Source organism: Coregonus clupeaformis, chromosome 3 (genome assembly GCF_020615455.1).
Source record: "Coregonus clupeaformis isolate EN_2021a chromosome 3, ASM2061545v1, whole genome shotgun sequence".
Taxonomy (NCBI): domain Eukaryota; kingdom Metazoa; phylum Chordata; class Actinopteri; order Salmoniformes; family Salmonidae; genus Coregonus; species Coregonus clupeaformis.
Genome location: NC_059194.1, coordinates 23,573,637 through 23,588,945, shown reverse-complemented (window position 1 = coordinate 23,588,945; position 15,309 = coordinate 23,573,637).

Genomic DNA, 15,309 nt, shown 5'->3' with positions numbered 1-15,309 from the left:
GTCCTGGAGAGAGGAGGGAAGTGTCATGCCTATAATCTTCCCTGCTGTCTTGGTCAGTCTGAAGATTTGGGCTTTGAGCTGCACTGTCAGGTTACCAAACCATGAAACAATGCCTTAACACACGTGTCAAACTCATTCCACGGAGGGCTGAGTGTCTGCGGGTTTTCGCTCCTCCCTTGTACTTGACTGATTAATGAAGGTCACTAATTAGTAAAGAACTCCCCTCACCTGGTTATCTAGGTCTTAATTGAAAGGAAAATCTGTGACAAGCATTGAATATTGTTGTCCATCAATGATTCCCAACCAAATTTATTGAGCTTGAGTAATTTGGACATGGATAATTTGCCCTAAGAGTTGTGCAAGGTTAGTAGAATCTTATTCAAAATTATTCACAGCTGTAGTGGCTGCCAAAGATGCTTCCACCAAGTATTAACTCTGGGGTGTGAAGACATAATGCAATCAATACATTATAATTTCTTATTTTTTCATTAATTTGGAAAATGTTCTAAAATGTTTCTTTCACTTTGAAAAAGAGGAGCAAGTTCCATTTTTGTATTTAATTTTAATTAAGGCAGCAAAATGTGAAGACTGTGCAAGGGGTGTGCAATCTCGTCTCCATTAAGGTCATTATCAAATAATAATTTATTTATAAAATTCAATAATCAAAATAAAAAACTGGGACCCATCTCGTCTAAAAAGTTGACTCAAGTTTGCCAAAAAGCACCTGGATGATCATCAAGACTCTTGGAAGAACGTTCTATGGACATATGACGCAAAAGTATAACTTTTTGGACGACATGGTTCCAGTAATGCCTGGCGAAAACCAAACTCTGCATTCCACAGTAAGAAAATCATACCAAAGGTCAAGCATGGTGGGGGTGGTGTGATGTTTTGGGGATGCCTCAGGACCTGGACGACTTGCCTTAATAGAAGGAACCATGAGTTCTGCTCTGTATCAGAGAATTCTACAGGAGAATGTCAGACCATCCGTCTGTGAGCTGAAGCTGAAGCGCAGCTGGGTCATGTAGCAAGACAATGATCCAAAACACACAATCAAGTCTACATGAAAATTGCTAAAAAGCAACAAATTGGAAGTTTTGGAATGGCATAGTCAAAGTCCAGACCTAATCCCAATTGAGATGTTGTGGCAGGACTTGAACCGAGCAGTTCATGCTTGAAAACCCACACGTCACTGAGTTAAAGCAGTTCTGCATGGAAGAGTGGGCCAAAATTCCTTCACAGCGACGTGAGAGACTGATCAACAACTACAGGAAGCATTTGGTTGGAGTCATTGCGGCTAAAGGTGGAACAACCAGTTATTGAGTGTAAGGGGGCAATTACTTTTTCACACAGGGGAATTGGGTGTTGCATAACTTTGTTTATGAAATAAATATGTAATTGTTGTGTTATTTGTTCACTTATGTTCCCTTTATCTAATATTAGGTTTTGGTTGAAGATCTGATAACATTCAGTATCACAAATATGCAGACATTTGCAAAAATCCTGTTTTTGCTTTGTCATTATGGGGTATTGTGTGTAGATTGATGGGGGGGGGGGACAATTTAATCATTTTTAGAATAAGGCTGTAACCTAACTAAATGTGGAAAAAGTGAAGAGGTCTGAATACATTCCAAAGGCACTGTATACTATAACCTATGGTTTTTGAATGATGGTCTCAGGTTGGGTGTGTACATTCGCGTCTTTCGTGATTTCTCACAAAAATATAATCTATAGAATGGGTTTAACTTGGGTTCTCTAACCCTGGCAATTTTACTGGTAAACTCATGGGTAGGCCTACACTCGCTATGGCTGACCTGGTATTGTGCAATAATTTTTATGGTAATTTAGAATGTTTTATCAACTGATGCTGGATTGCCATGCATTTTAACTCAAATACTTCTACTTAGTTGAACTCAAAGTCAATGAAAAATCCTTATTACCTAATATGTTTGTGGTACTGACTCAAAACTAAATGAGAAGTCACATCAACTCTATTTTTTAAAGTTATGATAACAAATTAACATTTTCCCAACATGCTCGACTGCTGGTAGATTATTTTTTTGTTTTGTTATATATCTGTGTTTTTGCATGTACATTAGGCGCGTTCACACCTTAGCCCAGGGCTAATAGCCTCCTTAGCCCGGGACTAAGCGAGTTTTCACACTTGCACATTCTACATTTTATTTGATCCATTTTAGTTGCTTGCAACTGAGTTGCTTCTTGATTGCTTCGTGAAACACCCAGCTTTTCAACTTGGAAACAACAGCCAATCAAAACAAACACTTTTGTCACATGATCCATTCGAAGGTTCAGAATTCCAACCCAGTTGTCATGTCAACACAGCTGCCAGTGCTGCTCAGCACAACCCGCAATCAGCATTGACAGAACAGAGACTAGCACAACAGCAGATGTATGCAAATTATTGTACAACTGGAGATGTATGCTAATTATTGTACATGGTTTAGCAATCAATAAATGTAATTTTGAAGTGAACCCAAACCTCTCCCTGACCAGTTTCAACTAATATTGTCCACCATGAACTGTGCTAGCTAGCTTAGTTAATTTCTAGCTTGGTTAGCTTGTTGCTAGCTAGCTAGCTGTGTTGTTGGTGTTTGCAATGTCATGTGGCTAAATTGTACAGGCTGCATTTCTTCTATATACTTGCTGTTACAATACGGTTGGAACATTCCTGGAAATCCTTCAACCAAGATTTTTTTGAAAATCTGGGAATTTTGGGAAAGCAACCCTACTTGCAGGCCTGATGTGGCCTGTAAATCAGGCCACTGTATTAGGGTAATGCTAGGCCTCAAAATAAGGCCTTATGATATATGTAATGTATTGTCATAAAGAGTTGAATTATAATGATATAATTTGCCTAGGAACTCACTTAGTGAAGGCCACAGGACTGAAAATGAACTAATTCAACAACCATGTCTCTGTCACTAACAAATACAGTCATGGGTGGTAACTCTACAATTTATTTGAAAAGGCAAAGGGAATAATATTGGAGGCGTGGCATAGTGGCATAGTGGGGGATACAACTCAAATCTGGACCCCCTACATGGTCACAGTGACTCTATCGGTTTGAGTAATAACTACAAAATCACTTTAAATAACTGTACTCAGATAGTCCAAAGGGTTTCTTCAAAAGTTTTGAGTAATGACAGCACATTGGACTTTATAGTGGGTGCGTTCGTAAATTCACTCTGGCTATCTACTCCGATGTCAGAGCACTCTTCTCTGAGTGTGCAAGAGCGTAGAATAACTGATGAATTTACGAACGTGCAACACACGCTGAATATGACCGGTGTCAGTAAACGTCAGCAAAAACACATAATTCAATTGTTGCCAGCAGCACAGTTAGTCACTAACACTCTAGGTAGCATGAAAACAGCCTAACCAGCTCTGCTAGGGTGAGTAAAATGGTCAGAGTGAGGTGTTCTATCATTTGCATCTGGAAGTAGCTAGCAAGCCAACCAACTTTAGCCAGTCAGCTTGGGTGCTTGACTGCCGTTGTGAGGTCAGAATGCTCAGATCAACCCCACTCCTCAGCCAGAGAATCCAGTGTGTGCTCTGAACACTCAGAGAGCGATACGCTCTGAATTTACGAACAGACAATCTGACAATGCTTTGAATTTACAAACCACCCAGAGCGCACTCTGACACACTGGAGGCAGTTTACAAACGCACCCAGTGTGGTAATGTAGAATGTTCATCCAAATTGTGCTAACTGGTGTGGCTCATGCAATGGAATACATTTTTTGTAATGTCAGTTGAGTTGACTCAACAAATCACAGCACAGATTGAATGGTACACTTCCTGCTTTTACTTCCTGGCATAGGTAAACACAACATGGCTGCCAGTCCACCCATTATGCCATCATTGACTTGAATGGGGACGGCCATTCTATTCATTCTATTTCTGTGGTTGGGGTACTTGGCTTCAGCTCTTTACAGAGCATGGGACTGAAGGCCTTAAGGGTCAACTGAAGATCTCTGATGACCTCCTCAATGACATATCTGTAGAATTGGACAAATGTGGACAGGTGCCGCCCAAGCCCATCCAGAGACTTCAGACTGAACCACCACCTTCCACCACGCCTACCAAGCCCATCCAGACTGAACCGCCATCATCCACCATGCCTACCACTACCATGGGAGTCTCCTTGCAAACCACTGGAGACACCGTGGATCCATGAACTTTACATAAACCTTTCAAGAAAGCCCGGAGTACTGCCCAAAAGTGTATGGAAGTGGATAATCGAGGCATGCAGAGCTGATTTGATGCCAAATAAAGCCAATTCTCCCTATACTCTTCCTCTCTCTGAGAAAGCCGCTTTGCCGTAGAGAAAGGAGAAAAAGCTGCAGATGCACAACTTAGCTGTCTGTTTTGAACTTTGACGCCAGCCATCAAAGAACAAACGTACGTCCAGCTATCCTTCAGGTCCAGTATACAGGGCTGGTCAGCAGGAGTGATTTAGGACACTTTGGCCAAAGGAGACATCTCTGAGACCTTCATTCCTCCTGATGGATTCTACTGCATTGGGCTGAATAGTCTGGGACAAGTTTCTATCTACGAGGAACACATCAGGATCCTTTTGTACAAAAAAAGTCACTGCTATTCGAGTCTATGCCCATTTAGCACATAACATTCTGAAACCCATACGTTTCTTAGAGCTTTGTGAGAGCGGGGTTGTCCTATTGTTATTTTGCATACAACTGTGGTATCTAAATAACGATGCTAATTATGCTGTGAGGACAAGAAATCCGCTGACACTGTCCTTGATTATAATAGTTTATTATACCAAAGATTTCAGCGCCAATTTACAGACTCCTGCAGACATCTGGAGAACAACTGACCCAATCTCTAATATGTTGTCCCTCCCCGTCCTTTGTTTCAACCATGGTATTTATAATCTGTAACCTATGTAACATGATATGGGTGGTTTCCCCCACAGACCAATCCCAGGCCTCCACATAACAGACTTCCTCTAACACACCATTTGCAAACATCAGCAAAGTCATAAACTGTTTAGACACTACATATTTTCCCCCTTCGAGACTAATTAAGTCTCGAAAACAAAAAGAATAGGATTATGACAAATAACAATTTATCTTATTGAGTAACTTTAGCAATAAACCAAAATGTATGGAGAGTAAACAAATTTTTCTATGGAGTGTAAATACATTTCTATGAAATATGAACAAATCTTTATGGAGTGTGAGAGCGAAAAACCTGTCTGGCAGCTTTCTTTTCAAATATCCATCAATCAATCAAGACAGTAAAATTCTCTCACGGCCCCTCTGCCCCAGGCGACCACCTAAGTACTCCAGATCAATTCATACAGTGGGGAAAAAAAGTATTTAGTCAGCCACCAATTGTGCAAGTTCTCCCACTTAAAAAGATGAGAGAGGCCTGTAATTTTCATCATAGGTACACGTCAACTATGACAGACAAATTGAGGAAAAAAAATCCAGAAAATCACATTGTAGGATTTTTTATGAATTTATTTGCAAATTATGGTGGAAAATAAGTATTTGGTCACCTACAAACAAGCAAGATTTCTGGCTCTCACAGACCTGTAACTTCTTCTTTAAGAGGCTCCTCTGTCCTCCACTCGTTACCTGTATTAATGGCACCTGTTTGAACTTGTTATCAGTATAAAAGACACCTGTCCACAACCTCAAACAGTCACACTCCAAACTCCACTATGGCCAAGACCAAAGAGCTGTCAAAGGACACCAGAAACAAAATTGTAGACCTGCACCAGGCTGGGAAGACTGAATCTGCAATAGGTAAGCAGCTTGGTTTGAAGAAATCAACTGTGGGAGCAATTATTAGGAAATGGAAGACATACAAGACCACTGATAATCTCCCTCGATCTGGGGCTCCACGCAAGATCTCACCCCGTGGGGTCAAAATGATCACAAGAATGGTGAGCAAAAATCCCACAACCACACGGGGGGACCTAGTGAATGACCTGCAGAGAGCTGGGACCAAAGTAACAAAGCCTACCATCAGTAACACACTACGCCGCCAGGGACTCAAATCCTGCAGTGCAAGACGTGTCCCCCTGCTTAAGCCAGTACATGTCCAGGCCCGTCTGAAGTTTGCTAGAGTGCATTTGGATGATCCAGAAGAGGATTGGGAGAATGTCATATGGTCAGATGAAACCAAAATAGTAAAAACTCAACTCGTCGTGTTTGGAGGACAAAGAATGCTGAGTTGCATCCAAAGAACACCATACCTACTGTGAAGCATGGGGGTGGAAACAGCATGCTTTGGGGCTGTTTTTCTGCAAAGGGACCAGGACGACTGATCTGTGTAAAGGAAAGAATGAATGGGGCCATGTATCGTGAGATTTTGAGTGAAAACCTCCTTCAATCAGCAAGGGCATTGAAGATGAAACGTGGCTGGGTCTTTCAGCATGACAATGATCCCAAACACACCGCCCGGGCAACGAAGGAGTGGCTTCGTAAGAAGCATTTCAAGGTCCTGGAGTGGCCTAGCCAGTCTCCAGATCTCAACCCCATAGAAAATCTTTGGAGGGAGTTGAAAGTCTGTGTTGCCCAGCGACAGCCCCAAAACATCACTGCTCTAGAGGAGATCTGCATGGAGGAATGGGCCAAAATACCAGCAACAGTGTGTGAAAACCTTGTGAAGACTTACAGAAAACGTTTGACCTGTGTCATTGCCAACAAAGAGTATATAACAAAGTATTGAGAAACTTTTGTTATTGACCAAATACTTATTTTCCACCATAATTTGCAAATAAATGCATTAAAAATCCTACAATGTGATTTTCTGGATTTTTTTCCCTCAATTTGTCTGTCATAGTTGACGTGTACCTATGATGAAAATTACAGGCCTCTCTCATCTTTTTAAGTGGGAGAACTTGCACAATTGGTGGCTGACTAAATACTTTTTTTCCCCACTGTAAATCTTTATCAATGCATTTTAAACTATGATGCAATTGAATACACCTGAAAGCCTCAGCAAACAAAATACAATCAAAAATGTCCACATTCAGGCTGGTCGACCCATCGGACCCTCCTGTGGATTCTCTCTGTCCCTGCCTAGACCCAATATCCCTAAGCATCCACGAAATAAACACAAACATCTGAGATCCCCACATGTACCCAACAACAGAAAATATCATTCTTCAAAAATTAATACAGAAAGAATATGACACAAATTATGTATTACACATGCAAATATGTCTATATATCATTGCAGACACTGGAATGTAGTCCACTACACTGCATCTCCTCAGCAGTGTCGACTTTCAATGAAACGTCGATGATGGAATCTGAACATTTCCACATCTTCCTTGTTCCACTTCCTCCAGTCCATTCATATTGTCCATGTTTGAGTATTTGAATCCCCTCTACACATTCCCCCATATGCTTCTGGAAGAAAAGAAAACACCAACCAGTATCTTTTGCAAAACAACACATGCTAATTGTCAGGATCGTCTAGAACAGATGAGGACCAAGGCGCAGCGTTGCAGGCAAACATACTCTTTATTACGAGACACGATCAAAACAACAAACGATACGTGACAGTTCACGGTCTACCATAAACAGACTAGAAACAAAATCCCACAAACACGAATGAAACACAGACTGTTTAAATATGGCTCCCAATCAGAGACAGCCAGCAACACCTGACACTCGTTGCCTCTGATTGGGAGCCACTCTGGCCAACATAGAAATAGCACCCATAGACACAAAACACATTGATCTACACACCCTGGCTCAACATAACAGCGTCCCCAGAGCCAGGGCGTGACACAAATTAAAACATCAATATCAACAATAATATAAAAATGATATATGAAATGAATCACATTCCATTTCCCCCCTTTGATTCATAAGAAAATACTAAATATCACAATAATATGTAAAGCCATGTGAAAAATGATCGGATATTCAAAATGGATATCTATCCATCAATACTCCATCCAGTCCCACTTGTTCATCTCCATCTAGATCAGTAACAGTTAACAACGGCATCTGAGTGTTTTCTCCAGGCATCACAACTCCAACCCATCTCAATATCATAGCCTTCGCAAAAGTCAATAACAAAGTACAAAAGCAAAACATCACACACAGCGCTATAAGAGCTGCTACTAAAACTATCACTGCTCCCACTGGGCCTAACTGATCTTGCAACCAAGCCTTCGCTGACCATCCAGCTCCTTCAGATCTCCCAAACGCATCCCTTATATTCTTCAATGCATCTATAACACTAGTGATATTATCGGAAGTATCAGGGATCAAAGTATAACAATCATCCCCCGTCAAGTTCATAGCCAAACATAAGCCACCTTGTTTTGCTAAAATATAGTCAAGAGCCATGTCATGTTTCAACAGCGTCAGTCTGTGACTTCTTTGAGTATTTGACAGAAGGTTAAACCCTCTTATCGTTTCATTTGCAAAACCCTGCAAAGTATAGGTAATATTATCAATGTGATCTGCCAAAAATGTTACACCATACCATGGAAAAAGTCCAAGTCCCCACTTCTCTCCTAGACTTATCCTCCAATGGTAGGCTTCCAGACTATGACATTTCGCCATGTCCCTTTTCACCCTATTTCCAAACCTAGAATCAGATTTATCTGTGTCCGGTGCTTCCCCTCTTTTAATGGTAAAAACCTCATATGGAAGCTTCAACGTCGACATGTAACAACATCCTGTCCATCCATAGGGTAAGAATATATATGCTTCATCACCACAAACCCACCAAATATCTCTAAAATTCCCAATAGTCACATTATCAGGCAAAAGCTGATCTTTCACCATCAAAGTCCTGCTCTTCTTACTAACTGGAACATAAAAAGTTACATTATATTTCTCATTGCTAACCTTACGTTCACGCTTACCCAAAGTCATCATATAATCATCACAATCTGATAGTCCCATAAACATACCCTGTCCATCATATGTTTTCTTTGAACAAAAACAGCTTTTAGCCCTCACAGGTTTCACCTCCAATGCTTCAGAAATCGCTGTTAACTGATTTTCCTTCCGATCTAACAAATTCACATAGAGTAATTCATTTAACCAAGAACACTTAAACCTAGGCCTAAACAAATGCTTCGACAACGACATTATTATATATGTTAATGATTGTTGCTGATACAACAGCCATGATAAAGCATAAGATTGACACATACTTGATAGAGGTTGAGCCACCGTCTCTAAGATTGAACCCCATGTGCCTGGTGCTGGAATTCTCAACAGACATGGACCCTCAAGATTCCTCACTGATCTTACAGAATGAGTTAACTGCTGGAACCATAGATTCCTACCTGCCCATCCATCTTTAATTTGCAAAACAGAAGAATCAAATCTATATGCCTTCCATTTAGTTTCTCTCTTCCCTAATGAGCGGTATTTATCAGATATATCTTCTTGTCTTCCATCAAAATCAAAGATCTCATCCTTTACCTCCATGATAGTATTCTGCACTATTTCAGATGAATCTACATCATTCTCTACTACCATCTGCTCTCCTATTTCAACACTATCCTTACTACCATTCACAGCACTCTCCATCCTTATCCTAAACTTCTGAGTCATTCTTACTGCATCCTTTAGTTTCAGAAAAGTTGTTGTTGGTGTCTGTGTCACCTTTCCTAAATTTGTTATCGCCGTCGTAACATTAATCTCTTTCAAAGTTACTGTTAAAATAGTTGCTTTAGTTGATGTAGTAACACTCTTAATTATTTCCAGTGGGAAAGTGACAGATGTCCTCTGTGTATTATTTACTGTTGGAGTGGCTACTGTAATATACTTCTCCTGAACTCTAAATTTCCCTTCACCACTGTTCTCTCTCGTGCACTTACATGGGAGCTGAGCTGACTGTCCTAGAGTTACTTCAACCCTAGTTTTCGTAACGTTTTGGTCTGACTTTTCTCCTAACTGGTCTGGGCCTACTTTGTCTAACCGAATCACCAGCTTCTCCTGTAACAGAGTTGCCCTTGGTGATCTCCGCTGCTTCACATTCCACTGACATATTCCCTGTTGTTTCTGGGACGTATTGAAAATCAATTTCCCCAAATCTCCTTTCCTTTCCATCCATTGCAGAGTCATCTCTGGCATCATCAGAAGTGTAAACATTATCATCAACGTTGTCCACAACATGGACAATCTCTCCTTCTGGGTTTTCACTCTGGATATTGTCATGCATCTCTCCTTCTGTCTGTTCTCCCCTATCTCCATGCTGCTCTCTTGAGCCTTCAACATCCTGTTTCTCTGCGCGTGGCACCTCTTCTCCAGGTTCTTTAACACAATGTGACAAATGATACCACGTTGGAGACCCTTTAACCTGGACAGCTGTTCCAGTACTACGAACAACTTCAAATGGTCCTTCACGATGTTCGTTATACCACTTCCTTCTAAATACCTTCACGAACACCTTGTCCCCAGGTTGCACTGTACTCCTTTTTTGCTCATCAAGCTTCTCCTGCACCTCTTCTTTTCTTTGCCTGTCAGAAACATATGTGGACAACTTTTTATGAAAATTGGCCATATATGTAACGTACGCTCTCGTTTCATCTTCCAAAAGAGCCAAACTTGGACCCTTTCCGCTTGTTCGCAAACAAGGCGTAGGCATCCTTCTTCCTGTTACCAGTTCATGGGGTGTCATACGTAGATAACGCAACTCACTTGAGCGACACACCATTAATGCTAAAGGAAGCGCTGCTATCCAGTTTAGACCCGTATGCTGACAAATTTTGATAATGCGATTTTTCAAGACACCGTTCATTTTTTCACAAATCCCTTGACTTTGTGGGTGATAAACTGCTCCAAGACGTTGCTTAATTCCCAATTTTTGCAACATCAATTTCACTGATTTATCCACAAATTCCTTCCCATTATCTGAGGATATTCGATCGGGTAATCCCCACCTGCTTATGACTTCTTTACACAAGAACTTGGCAACCGATTGAGCATCTTTTCGCTTGGTTGGACAGGCCTCCGGCCATCGTGAAAATCTATCTACAACCACCAACATGTATCTTTTCCCATCAACTGGTTTTATCATATCAACAAAGTCGATAACCAACTCACGCATAGGACCTCTCGGTGTAGGAATGTAACCAGGAAGAACAGTCACACCCCTGCGAACATTATTCTTCAGACAGATTGTGCACCTGCCTATGACATAGTCAACCTGTTCAAGCAAATATGGTGCCCAAAAACCATACTCCTTTGTGATCTTTCTCCTAACCTCCCCCCTTGCAACATGAGCTAACCCATGTGCTTCCTAAATCATCAGACCTAATAGGTCTAGAGGCGCTACTATCAACCCCTCATGGTTTCTCCAAAGACAACAAAGGATTGCTACTCTGAGGATTTTTTTTATTGTCTTCAAAACACCTGCTTTCGAAAGTCCTTCAATTTGTGGTTCAATCCCTTGGATTGCTTAATATTTCAATGGATACTGATTCTTCCAAGGAGGTCTTGCTCCTGGTCGAAGTTCAACTTTCACCGGTTGGGCTAATTTCACAAGTCCAATATCGGTACTGTGTTGAGACCACAAACATTCTTGAACTTGTTGCAACATCTCCTCTTTCATAGGGTCTGAATCCATCTTCACACTGCAAATAGATTCATGTGTCATCCGTACAGCTCTCCTTGTCCTTGAGCCACAATCATTATTTTGAGAAATCGCTGATCTTCACTCCTCCAAATCCCCGAATTCTCTTTCATCAGTACAAAAACAGCTTTCTCTGCTTCTGTCATAATTTCTCCTATTTTCTTCTGCTCATAGCCTTCAGAAACCAACAAGGTCACATGTGGCACACTCTTCTCAATCTCCAATTCTTTATCCAGATAATCGTCTGTGTTTATCTTCATAGCTGCTCCTTGTGGTCCTAAAATTATGCAACATGAGCTGAGTTGAACTTTCTTTGGTTGATGACTCAACCATTACTTTGAGTTCGATTGGGCAGCATTCTTGAAATACTTGAGCGTACAATGAAATGGATATTCCAGAAGCCTCGCATCTGGCATATTTGCCACAATACATTTCTCCCATATCTTAGCCTGCTTCAAAAAATCTTCACTGAGATTTCCAATCCAGAATACTGTAGAAGAATCCATCTCTGTCATCATCAACAATTGGTAAACCTTTTCCTTTGGCACTTCTACCAGACAGCCGTCTGGTGTACATTTTATTGTACAGTTCAACTTACACAATGCATCTCTTCCCAACAATGCAATAGGTGTGTGTTCTGATACCAGTATGGGTATTGTAATTCTCTGATTTTTATAGCAGAGCTCAATTGGTTCCGTAAGAGGAATCAGCTGTTTCACTCCCTCAAATCCGATTGTCCTAATTAGTTGATTTGACATAGAGAGATGTGTAGCATCTTCAGGCCGAACACAGGTAAAAGCAGCTCCGCTATCCGCCATCACTTCCAATGGTCGGTTGTTTATTTTCACCTCAATTGTAGGATCTTTTTCCGGTCCTGATGCTACCAGCTGACACCCCCCTTTCGGATCTTCTGGGCACCCCTAGAATCCTTGCTCCGGGCCCCTGTAAGGGTTCACCGGTCCTCCAGATGATCTTGACTGGCCCCTGTATCTTCCTCTGAAATTCCCTCTGATGTTTCCTCCTGGCCCATTACACTCACGGGCAAAGTGACCAACCTGTCCACAATTATAACACACTTCTGAAGATTGCTGGAAGTATGGCTTAAATCTTCCTCCTCTTCCTCTTCCGAAGTCTTCTCGTCCTCTTCCTCTCCAATTCTGTGTCTGTCCAGAGACTGGCTGTGGATATGAAACAACTGGTACCGCTATTGGTGGCTGGTACAATTGCGGTTGGAACTGGTCCGGTTGAAGCAATGTCAGTGATTGTTGATTTGGTGCACACTGATTCTGCATAACCAAAGCTTGTTTCTTCTCCTTCTTATTCTCCACCAGTTGTATTTGATTGAGTTTTCTGAGAGTTTCTTGGTCCTGTTCTTTCTGGTTGTGTTCCTTTTTCCTGTACAGATCCACTTGATGGGCTATATGATCTGTATAGACACCTTTTGTCATGCTTGCAAGTCCAACCACCTCTGCCAGTTTGCTCCTTACTGGTGAGGGCAGTCCCATCTGCAGTTTAGCTCTCAAAATTGAATGCTCAATTTGACTCACATCTGGATCATTTCCGGTAATATTTCTCCACACTTGATGAACTCTTGACACATAGGCTCTCGGATTTTCTTGTTGTCCTAGTGGGTCAATCAAAATGTTGTCAGGATGCACATTTGTTGGAAACGTATCTTTCAGTGCTCTCCACAGCCGATTTCTACTTGCAGCCAACAATTCAGGGTCATTCACCGCAGTCCCCACATATCTATTAAGTCCAGCTCTCTGACAAATGTCTTGCATATCTGGAATCCCAAGGAGATTAGCCAAAAGTCTCTTAATGTCTCCTATGGCAGACTGTGTTCCCACCGTAATTTCTTCCAATTTTGAAATCCAAGGATATGCTCCATCTCGAAGGGTAGGCAGCTTCTCAAATATATCTGACATATCGGTATTCTGCAACGGCTTATACTCTAGGTTCTGTCCTCGAATTATCACTGGCGTCATCTTCTTACTTGTGCTCTCTTTCCTTGGCCTCAATGTATACTTCTCCAATTCTTGGGATCCTTTTCTCAGCAGTTTTTTCTTCTGTATCTTCAGCTTCTTGAGTTGTTCTTCCAGTTCTCTTACTTCTTCTAAATTATTCGCCTTATCCAGGCATGATACGCATCGGTCTATATCTCTTTCTATTTATTTTGTGCTAATCATTGTAGGATAAAATCCTCTTGAATATGAAGCACCTTTAATCTCCAAATCTTTATCGCTGTCTTCATCTTCACTTTCATCAGAACTCAAAAATCTTGTATTCTTCTCCTTCAAACATCCATCACCCCTTCTTTCCGCTCTGGCCACCTCCATCTGTTCACAGGGTCATATCCACCCATGATCTCTTCTGAATCACTCTGATCATCATCATCATCATCTTCAAGTTCCATCCTCCTGAACCTCACTCCACCCTTAGTTTCCAGACATCTCGTTTTTTTCTTACTTTTGGAGTTTGGATTCATCTTTATGATAGTTTCTGCTTGTCCTCTCTCTATTATTCGTTCATCTTCATCTCTGATGCAATAATCACCCTCCTGAATGATCATTGGAAGCTGAGGATAGACGTCCTTAAACTCTACTTCTTTCTCGTAAGGTGGGGGTCTTTTTGCTGAATCCGTATGTGAGAAAGGTGTATTGACTTCTGCCATTAGTTTTTCTGTCACCTTCACCTCTTTTACCATTTTCTCTATACCTCTGTTTCTTTTATCGTTGGTATCTTTTATCAGTTTTTGTCCTTCATTTTCAAACAGCTTAAGAACACCCAGCTCTCTTTGTCTCTTTTCTTTATGTTGTTCCCTTTTCCTTCCCTTCCCTTGATCTGCCTTATAAATCGACAGAAGCACTTTCATTATGTTGATGACGTCAGGGTTAAGAGTCCCTTCCACTGGCCATGGTTGTTCAATGTTAGGCCAACGTTTATTCCATTCCAACCTTGCAATACCATTAACTAGAGGATTACTATTTTCTACTACATCAACAGGAGTAATTACTTTCATAGTTTTTATGTCCTTTTTCCCCATTGTAACAACTCTTTTATATTCCTTTATTGTGAATTATTTTATTATTTTAGACTATGTAGCTTATGTTTCCCTCCCTTTTTATTTATTTATTTTATTTATTTATTTTAATTAATTAATTAATTAATATATTTATTTATTTTTATTAATTTATTTATTTTTATTGATTGATTTATTTTTATTTATTTATTTATTTTACCAAATTATTGATTAGTTGCAATCTTACCACATCCGATCAGGAAAAGTAAAGGAAAGTAGTCAACTTCAGAGCAATCCAAAAAAGAAAGACCTCTAATCCAGCAACACTACAGCACTCACAAACCAATTGCTTAATAATCACCCAATTACCTTAATTTTACGGAATAATGTCAGTGCTGGATTTCCAACACAACTCTAATCAAACCAACTCATGCACAAAAAACTCCAATATGGAATTCTTAATTACATCAATTGATCAGTCTGTTGCCAAGTCCCTGTCAAATTGTCACAACATGAAATATGCTAGGCACACAAAATATCCTGTATGGGAAGGTAAGTTTTGTGAACAGAACAGTACTGGCCTTAATTGGACTGGATCCGTGGCAGCCCACACTGTCGCGTGACGCACTGGTCAGCACCTCCTCTCTCTCTCTCTGTCTCCTCCTTCTCGTCTCTCATAT